The sequence below is a fragment of the Adiantum capillus-veneris genome, chromosome 5 (genome assembly GCF_014529385.1).
Source record: "Adiantum capillus-veneris isolate H3 chromosome 5, ASM1452938v2, whole genome shotgun sequence".
Taxonomy (NCBI): Eukaryota; Viridiplantae; Streptophyta; class Polypodiopsida; order Polypodiales; family Pteridaceae; genus Adiantum; species Adiantum capillus-veneris.
In genome coordinates, this window is record NC_140935.1 from 111,607,836 (window position 1) to 111,617,860 (window position 10,025).

General features: G+C 44.0%; 1 pseudogene; it reads left to right on the top strand.

The window, feature by feature from the left end:
* Positions 1-669: 669 nt before the first annotated feature.
* LOC147457916 (chlorophyll a-b binding protein CP24 10A, chloroplastic pseudogene) lies at positions 670-1,278 on the top strand (annotated as a pseudogene).
* The last annotated feature ends 8,747 nt before the right edge of the window (positions 1,279-10,025 follow it).

Consider the following 10,025-nt stretch of genomic DNA (forward strand, 5'->3'; position numbering starts at 1 on the left):
ATTCTCAACCACAAGTACCCTTAGTGTGCCATTCTCCATTGCAAGTGCTCGTAAGTCTTCGCCTTGTTTGTTTACGGTCTCTTGCAATGATACCAAGTACGCCATGATCATGGTTTCCGATGTCGTTGGTTGGGTGGTTGTGTTGCTATCTCCACACTTAGGAGATTTTGGATCACTTTCCACAATGGTTGTGGATCTTGTTGAAGAAGAAGAACCCTTGCGAGTGCCGGAAGACATTGTATGTAAAATAGGAGATGAGAATCAATTTTGTTGAACCTGTTCACTTCGGAAATGCTGCTACAGAAACGCCTTCCATAACTCTGAAAATTTCTGTCTTTACGCAGAGAGAGAGAGAGAAGGAGAGAATGGATGCATGTTAGCACGATCATGAAGTTAGAGATAGGGGTCTTCTTTACCCAACGATGAGGTTTCACATCAAGGGGACCCAACGACGAGGTTTCACATCAAGGGGGGAGAGAGAGAGAGAGAGAGAGAGAGAGAGAGAGAGAGAGAGAGAGAGAGAGAGAGAGAGAGAGAGATGCCATCTTTGAGGGGATGGCATGTTTGAGTTCGAATGCACACCCGTGCACACACACACAAAGGATTTTCCTTACAAGTAAAAGAGTGAGGTAAGGCAATTGGCAAGTAAGCTCGCTTCTATGTGTAGCTATGGTGGCCGCTACAACAAGCTCTTCATCAATCTCTTCTTTGCACAATACCGCTCTATCCCCGTCCTCTTCTTTAGCAACTTCTTCCTTGAAGTCCTACCCCTCCCTCTCCTTCAACCCCTCCAATGGCTCTTCGCCTCATTTGCATGGCCACCAAGAAGGTCTTTTCCCGCCCTCTTCTAACAAGAATTTGTGGCTTCTTGGGGTTAGGGGAGGTGGCAACCTTGTCGATCAAGAATGGCTTGACGGATCACTTCTTGGTGACTATGGTTTTGATACCCTCCAACTTGGAAAGGACGTAGTTGCTAGTAGTAGTGGGAATGTTTATGGGGCAAGCATGGGGTGGAGTCCCTTGGTTCCAAGTTGGAGCTTAGCCTAGAGCAATTGCTCCATTCTCTTTTGCAATGCTGCTTGTGTGGAGTGGGCTAATCCTTGGTCCTACACAAAAAAGTTGCAAATGCCATAGGTCTCCAAGGATACTTTGGTGGCAAGTTCTTGAACCCTCTTGTGTTTCATGATGAATTGAAGAATGGCAAGTACATTCCCACCTACTCTAAGTTGGAGAGGTTAAATCAAGCATGCTCTCCTTGCCATGGTTTTTATGCTCTGAAGTCCATTCCATTTAGATCTTTGCTCGGGTTCTACTTTGCTCGGAAAATCTCGCTCGGGCTATGGTAAGACTTGGGGGGGGGGGGGGGGGGGGTGGGGCATATGGAACCTCCAACTTCCCTCCTTTTTGATCCGGTTTTGAAAAAATCTCAAAAATTTGAAAATTTTCAAAATTTTCAAAATTTTCAAACTCAAATTTCATCTTCTTAAAATCCCCCTAAAACTATTTTATGGTCAATAAAGCATTTTTTGACCTCAAAAAGTCAAAATGTGTACCCAAAAACCCTTAAATTCAAAAATTTTAAAAAACTTTTGATTTTTTTTTTTTTTTGCTATCCAGAGCTCCCCCAAAAGTAGTTCTTAGGCAAAAAGTGATTTTCTCTCTCTAGAACCCCTTTTCCAACCCCTCCTTGGTTTGCAACCGTCACACTCATCCTCTACTTCAACACTCTCACTCTCTACACCATCTCCATTGCTGTAGCAAGGAAGCTCCTCTCTCCCCTACCACCTTCCATTGCCACACCAAGCAAGGGTTATCCATCTTCTCCTCCCATTGCCACAAGGGTTAACCACCTTCTCATATCACTTTATCCCACCTACATTGTAGCAACAAGCAAGGTCCTTCTCCTCCTCCTAGTTTTCCTTGCTCAACCATGGCCAACTCTACTTCGCAAAGGCGGCCAAAGGATGAGGTCACAGCACTTGCATGCCACAACACTAGAGGGGTAGGTGATGAGTGGGTGCCACAAGAGTTCACCAAAGGTGCTTGGGTATACATGCAACCATCTGCTATTGGCCCTCATCGTGTGCGGAATCGTGCAAACTTGGATCTTCATTGGAAAGGAAAGCTCCTTGGCTTCAAGAACCGCAAAGACAAGGGGACCGTAGCCATTGTGCAACATGTTTTCTCAATGTCAACCATGCATTTGCAACAACCACCTCGATTTCCAACACATTGTAAGTACATGTTTTGAGAATACAAAGCTAAGTGTGAAATCACAGTGTAATGTTATTATGGATTCATACTTAAGATTTGTCATGCATTTATAGTCATATTTCCATCCACGTTGGTGGAGGAGCAGCCACTACATAGTCTCTCCGGCACATTCAATGCTATACATGCGGATATTGGAGCAATAATGTTCCCACATCTTTGTCTAACCAAACTGGTTCAAAGAAGAATTTTCTTCTATTCTCACTCCTATATTGTCCCTACTTCTACACAAGCGTTTGGAACGCTTTAACCCATCAAAGTAATTTCCTTATTAAGTATGGAGTGGCCGGTGCCAGATTTGTGGTCGGTAGCATCTTTCAAGCAAAAGATGATAATGGATGTCCAAAACTCTTTGAAATACTCTAAAGCTTCTAGGTCTGTGGGCTTGAGTTGGTGTTTGCCCATTCATTGTTTTGTCCACATTTTTAAAGAGTTTGGATTTGTGGAGACTACCACAATGCTTGTATGTAAAGATGCGCATTACGAGGAATTAGGAAGGATTTTAGAAGAGGACTGGGGTTTTGTGGAGGGCATGCACAACGGGGACCGGTACCATTGTAAGGTTGGAGCTTCAGGTATTGGAATGTGCTATTTGAAATCCTGCACCTCCTTGTACATACGATTTCACTATGATCGTTGGATGTGCAAGCTTGGAGTGTGGACTCCCTTACAGAGTGTAGACGGCACTATTGCAAGCTTTGACATTGCAATGAAGATGCCCAACGATGCTTTGGAGGCAGTCCAAGTGAACAAGCATTGGACTCTCAGTAATGTTCGAGAACATTTGGTTATTATGGGTTTTGAGGCCCTTCAACAAGCACAATTTCGTTTACAAGGTCACAAGGTGAGAATCCTTCCACCACATTTTCAATACATCATGGTTTGTCGATCATTGGATGCTTATTGTAATGAATGTCCGCAGATTGGGAAGAGAATGGAAGACAAATTGAAGGTCGAGGAGGACTGGGGGATGGATGGAACTATGCTATCGATCTTATAACTTTGTAACTCTTGCAATTTTCAAACTGATGCCCACTGTAATCAACATGATTTGCTTCGGAAAATCATGCCTTTGAATATAATTTTTTGCATTGGGATGAGAAATCATTTTTTGGTGAAAGTGCCTTTTTTTTTAATGTCTTAAAAAAAGGGTCCATTATAAAAGGGGTGCCACCTAACTCATTCACTATTTTCACTTTTGCAACTCTTGAGCTCCTCCACTCTTTATCTACACCCCAGGCTAGACATGGATGCTTCCACAGCCTCTACATCTGCAGCCACATCCACCCCTTTGTCACTCTTCATCCTCTTCCTCGAGGACACCAAATGCAAAGGGAAGTTGGACCTCCACACCTTTTTTACTCGTCTCCCTGACCTTGACGCCACAGTTGCCCTTCACATGGATGCATTTGCCGAGATTTTTACGTTCATGGAGGAGCATCATAAAATATTCTGTATCTATCCCCCTACATGTAGGGATCTGGGTGCCTTGCGATCTTTTGCGCTATACACAAAGGTGATCGCCCATTCTCCAAGCGGTTGCAACGATTCCAAGAAATTGCAACCGATGCAGGCCATTACTTGGATGAGCAAGCCCCAGGGGTGTCAATGCTCAAGAAGCGCAAGTTGGAGGTGGAGTATCTTTCTCGGATCGCAACATTTATCTTCTTGGTGAGTGAGGAACCTGATTTGGAGGAGCTCCGCCTACCACACCTTCAGGTTGGGTCCTTTATCAAGGACACCAAGGAGCAGCAGGTTATCCCCATGAACCCTGCAGCGGAAGGAAAGGCACACCGGCTCGAGTACCCTAGGGGTCTTGAGGACGTGGTTGAGAAATCCATAGTTGTGGCTGGCTCTAGTGACACTCTAGTGCCACTATCACTGACGGATGTGGCTATCCCAGAGGTAGAAATCAGCCGCTTCTCCTCAGTGTTAGTGGATGGAGAGGAGTATGTGTTCCTGCATGATTTGGAGAAAGCATTTGGCCTGTGCATGGATGAATGCTTGAGCGTGCTATGCAACAACACCAAATGTCCCTTAGAAAGTACGCCAGATGCCCTAGAAAGCAAGCTCTTGCCAGATGGGGACTCTGTTGCTAACACTAATGCACTTGTATGTGCGGAGGTCCTGGCAGCAGAGCAGCTACACGTGGCCGATGAAGAATTCCAAGCCACGCAAGCCAAGGTTGAGGCTGCTAGGATGCCTATGACATTATGCAACCTCCCATCTGATGATCCAAAGCTCGCATCTATGGTGCATGGGAGCATTGACTTGGATGCAAAGGGCAACAGGGAGGAGGACGACAAGGAGAAGGAGGTAAACTGTCTCCTAATTTTCATGTTACTATTTTATCCTTCATTGTCTTTTTTCTCAACCTTCATCGGTTTATGACAGGATGTCGTGGAGGTTGATGATTTTGCTGCAAGGACGGGTGGCAAGCAGACGGGCTTTGGACCTCAAGCTTCCCTTGCACATTACCTAGGACAACTCCCCCCTGGCGATGTGGCCATTATCCATAATGAAATTACTCCCCAAGCCCATTTTATGACTTGGTCATTAAAAGCTTTGGGCAAGTTTTTGTGTTTGAGCACCATTGCTCAAATTGCGCATCAAGTGTTCCTAGTGCGTAGATCCCTTGTATGCACATCGTTTGGCACTGTCTTTCGTGGTAAAGTGCTTGCCCCGATAGGGATACATGCTTCCATTGGCTCAACTGACCCAAAGGCCATAGCGCAGTCCCTCTTGACTGGGGAGTTTCCTTACGCGCAAAATAGGCGCCAAGAAATGGTCAAAAAAATTATGAACTCCTCAGATACATGATGTAAAATCACCGTTTTGGAAGTAATAAAAAATATTTGAAATTGTCTCTCTATCTTGCAAATTCTTTTGAATGTGATTTGTCAATCTTGAAAATTGTTTCAATTGGTGATATGAAAATTGTTTTGATTGGTGACTTTGTAATTTCAAGTTCTGTATGTAATTTAAGTCAATTTCAGTAAATTTAGGTATTTTATGTTCCCTAGGGGGTAGATAAGCCTACCAAGGGCCAAAAAAAGCCTGGCCACAAGGGCACGCAAATGGTCCATCCATCAGTTTTGGATGGGCCATTTGCGCGTCCTTGTGGCCAGGCTTTATTTTGCCCTTGGTAGCTTATCTACCCCCTAGGATACTTACAAAGCACAAATTTATTGAATTGAATAGGTATGGCATCATTAATTTAGATGCACCCTTTTTATGGCAATTCCAGCATATGTTCACACTCAAGGACACTAGAAAAGGTGAAATCAATTATGAAATGAAGTTTCCAGCACACTATCACCTGCTTTAGCTCTACCTAGTTCACCCCTGCACCAAAAAGTCCAATTACATTGGACATTTGAAAAATCCAAATTAATGTTGCATAGACACTTGGTTTCACAATATGTTATTTTTTTTGATATCCTATAGGGAATTCAAAGCTTGAAATGGCCAAAAAAGGGTGTCCATAAGGATCCATATAAAATAATGTTGCAAAACCAACAGGTTTTAGTAAATTTGTGCTTTTTAAGTACCCTTGGGGGTAGATAAGCCTACAAGGGGCAAAAAAAAGCATGGCCACAAGTGCGTGCAAATGGCCCATCCAAAACTGATGGATGAGCCATTTGCGCGCCCTTGTGGCCAGGCTTTTTTTTGCCCCTTATAGGCTTATCTACCCCCAAGGGTACTTAAAAAGCACAAATTTACTGAAATTACTGAAATTACATACAGAACTTGAAATTACAAAGTCATTTCATTACAAAGATAATAGACACAGAAGACACAAATGTTGATCATATTGTCATTGGAAAGTCAAATCATTACAAAGATAAGGGTGTGCAATACAAAAAGAGGGGTAACTTCGGCTAATGCTCGAAGTCTCGTCGCAATCGACGTGCAAGCTGCATATCTTTTGGCTATATTGTCACTCGCTTTGCATGAATGGCGCATAGGTTGGTATCTTCCAACACCGAAATGATGTGGGCCTCTGCAACTTCTTGAATAGCCTCTAGCGCTATTGCTTGCATTCTGTACTGATTCCCATAGCTTTGAAGCACCTCCTTCACAGTGAGAGCAAAGGGGGCGCATCGAATCAAAAGCTCCGTCGTCTTCTGGTAGTGGCGGATTTTTGCAAATGCCCTTGCTATTTTTCGGCGCCGTTGCGGTTGTCTTGGGGGCACTTGCACATTTGCTGGCGGGCGGCGTTTAGGCTTCTTCAAAAACTTAGACTTGTGCCTGTTTACATGCTTAGGGGCTGGTTCTGCAGCCTCTTCTGATTCTTCCTCTTCCCTTGGCTGCCGATCTTGTCGTGTGGAGAGAGCTCTCTGGCCTCGAGGCAATGTCTTCCCCCAACGGCCACCCGGTGTGTGCGCGGTATTTTATCTCGCAGCCATGGTGGCTCACTCTCTGATTCAGTGTCTATATGGACCACCCGAGTCCTGGATGGTCCTGCTTGTGATTGGTGGCGCGAAGGATGCTCCCTATCGGATTCTGTTGTTTGCTGGCCCTCTTCTTCTCTCCAGCGCTGGGCACGTTGCTTCATTCTCCTTCTAGGTGTTATATCTTGAGGAGGTGGAGATTCAACAATCCTGGATGACTCTCGTGCCCTACCACCATGCCCACTACCAGATGAGTTCCTAGAACGGCCAGGCGTTCGTGGCCGTTTTCTTGTGCCTTTAAGCCATGACGGCTTCTCACATCCTTGGAGGGTGTTTTTGTTGGCAGGCGGATGCTCTTTCGCGGTTTGTTTGGTGCGCGCCATTTCGTTGGTAGGAGCTCACCTGTTCTTAAGAAATGAGTGGTTTATGAGAGCATGCAATATTTATAAGGGCCCTGTTCACACTAATTTTTTTTTGAAAGTATTATTTTTTAAATAAACATGTCGCTAAGAGTTGGACCCTGCTTTCATGTTTAGTGACTCGCGCAATATCCACTTTGATCCTTGTCGCACTCTGCATCGCCGCCATGCAGCATGCTTGGTGGGACCTTGCGACATTTGACACTTGTTGCTATGCTCTTGACGACTCAATTTCCGCACTTCAATAGCAATCTTGGATTGTCACCCACGCTCCATTATGAGCTTACGAGCAAATGTTGTGCGAAAAAACCAGTTGAACATTTCCTCCAAATAAATGGATTGCACCATTCCACCACCATGTCGATAGTTTTGAAGTACACTCCCCTTGCTGGATAATGGGACTTCTCCATGCCTTGAGTGCTAAAAATTTCAAGTGATCCATACTTGTGCATAAAAAATGCACCATGCGCAAACAAGATATGTTGTTCACATGAGTAAACAATCCACATTATTAAATAAAAACAATCCCTTGTAATGAATACACCATGTAAAATGACTTACCATGTAATGTGTGATGTTATTTTCACCCCAAGAAAGGGTGAAGACCTTGGTAAAATCCTCCAAGGCTTCTTGAAATGATTGGCGTTGTTCTTCTGTTGTGCTGTTAAGGCCCATTAGCTTGACCATTTTATCAAAATATGCCCAAACTTGCTTGCGCTTGTTTGCAAGCTCTCCATTTGAATCATTGTCGGTAGTAGCTTTGCATAACTCCTTCCAAAGCTCCCAAAGGTTACCTGCCTGCTGGTTGGAGCTGTTTTGAGCATCATATCGACTTGGCTTTCCTTGGGAAACTTTCTTCAAAAAGTGTCTAGCTTTTTGTCCACTCATTGACACTTGTTGAGCAATTTCATGGGCCCCCCCTGTGTTCTTTGCAGCAACGATAGACACATTTCCACCGTGATAGCCAATGGAATTCAAGAGTACCTCCACTCTTTCGATCGCTTCTTGGGACTTTTCCAACTGTTTCATTGTGAAAGCATAGTCAATGTGGAGCTTCAATAGCCTATCAAAAATGCGCATGAATGCGTGTAATGTACAAAAATGTACATTTGATAGAGGAAATCGAAATATTGGATTCCAAGCGTGGTCCTTTTGATCATGGTCTGGGGCATTGAGAATGGGACATCTCAGAATAGATGCTTCCCATTCTCTACCTTCATCTCCGACATCACGACAATCTAACCCTTGTTCTCCATGCCCTTGCCATGGAAGCATGGAGCCGGCCTTTGTAGTGCTCTTATGTGATTTTTGTCCATTAGGTTTGTACCCTCGAGTGCAAAATGGACAAGGCATGAGAGAAGAAGCCCCTTGTTTGCAGCCAAGCAAACACTTTATGGTCTTCAAATCCCCACCTAAGTGCCACTCCACATCATAACTACCAAAACCCTCAAACTCCAACTTCTGACCTTCAATTTGGGAGTGTATTACTTCTGTGATCCATGGAGTTCTCTCAAAAATCCATGAAAGTACTCCATTGGTCTCTTTGGGCACCTCAATAGCATCCAACCACCAAATGTCTTTCTCTCATTGCACGCTAAAAGATGGGGTGGGAGATGGCTCTACTGAATCCCTTCGCTTGGTTTGCAGAAGGGCCTCGTTCATTAGAGTGTCACTTAGCCTCTCTAACCTTCGACCTTTCACTATTTGACACTCATCGAGTTTCAACACAAAAGCGACTTTTGTGTCAAGCACTACAAAATGAATAGTGCTAAGACCTTAAACTTTAGAGTCTATGATAAGAATAATACCAAAGAAAAAAGTAAAGTGTGTCACCTTCTTCAGGTAACTTGTAAAATCTAAGCATGGCTTCTTGAAGCCGTCTAAGATCCACGAAAATATTGTTTCACATTGTGTAAGGAAAGCCCTTCTCCGAAGGTTTTATGGATTGTTTCTTAACTTTTCCCCTTGTCTTTGTTGCGCACAAAGCATAAAGGGAAGTTAGCATTGTGTCCTCAATGTGTAGGTCTGTCCCAATGCGGGAGAACACATCTTCGTTTGTGGCCTTCTTTGCGAGCTTGACCTTGTGAGGAACGGGAAATAGGTTTTTCACAATGCCATGTTCTTTTAGGACATCCTTTAAGAGTTGGAAAATAGCCTGATAGGCTTTGGTGCTGATTCCAGCCTCATCACAAGCTTATTGAACGTCATCATCACTAACCACATTTCTTAATTTATGCATAAGTTCCTTGGTGACTGCATCCTTAATGTGCTTACCTCCAGGTGATTGTAAGATAGAAATCACGTCCTGGGTATTGAGACAACTAGTGAGAAGGTTGACTCGATCATCTTGGCTTGTTCCACCACATGCCTCCTGGATGAAGTTTCTAGCAACAAATAAACATAAATTTTAGAAAATAGTGTGAAGTAAGAATGCATCATGCAAGTAAAGACCAAATCACCTTGTGGCTGTAACTCGTCGTTTGCATGCTCCTCCCGAATGTGCAAGAGTTTCAATGGATGAATACGTGCGTTTGCGTTCCCTTGCACCAAGGGGTGTTTCTTTCAAGTATGTGATGGTGTTGGTAAGCTTCTGGATGTGGGACTCCTTTTCTTGCATTTGTTGTTCAAGAGTTTTAACTACCCTCTCCGAAGAGGCAACACTCTCTTGTAATGCTGTTGTCTTGAGGTGAAGAGCTTCACATTCGTGCGTCCACATATGCAAAGAAGCACCTGCACCCATACACAACCGCTTGCAATAGTCTAACAAGCATGCTTCTCCCCTCCCAAGAAATTGAAGAAATGTGAAAAGGCTATTAAACGGTGGATGGAAGCGGCTTATAGGATCGTAAGGGTACAAATGGTCATCCACCCAAATGTCAACATTGGTCTCACAAGTGGTGCGACGTTCCTGTGATGACCTTTGATCACCTTCACTAGTGGT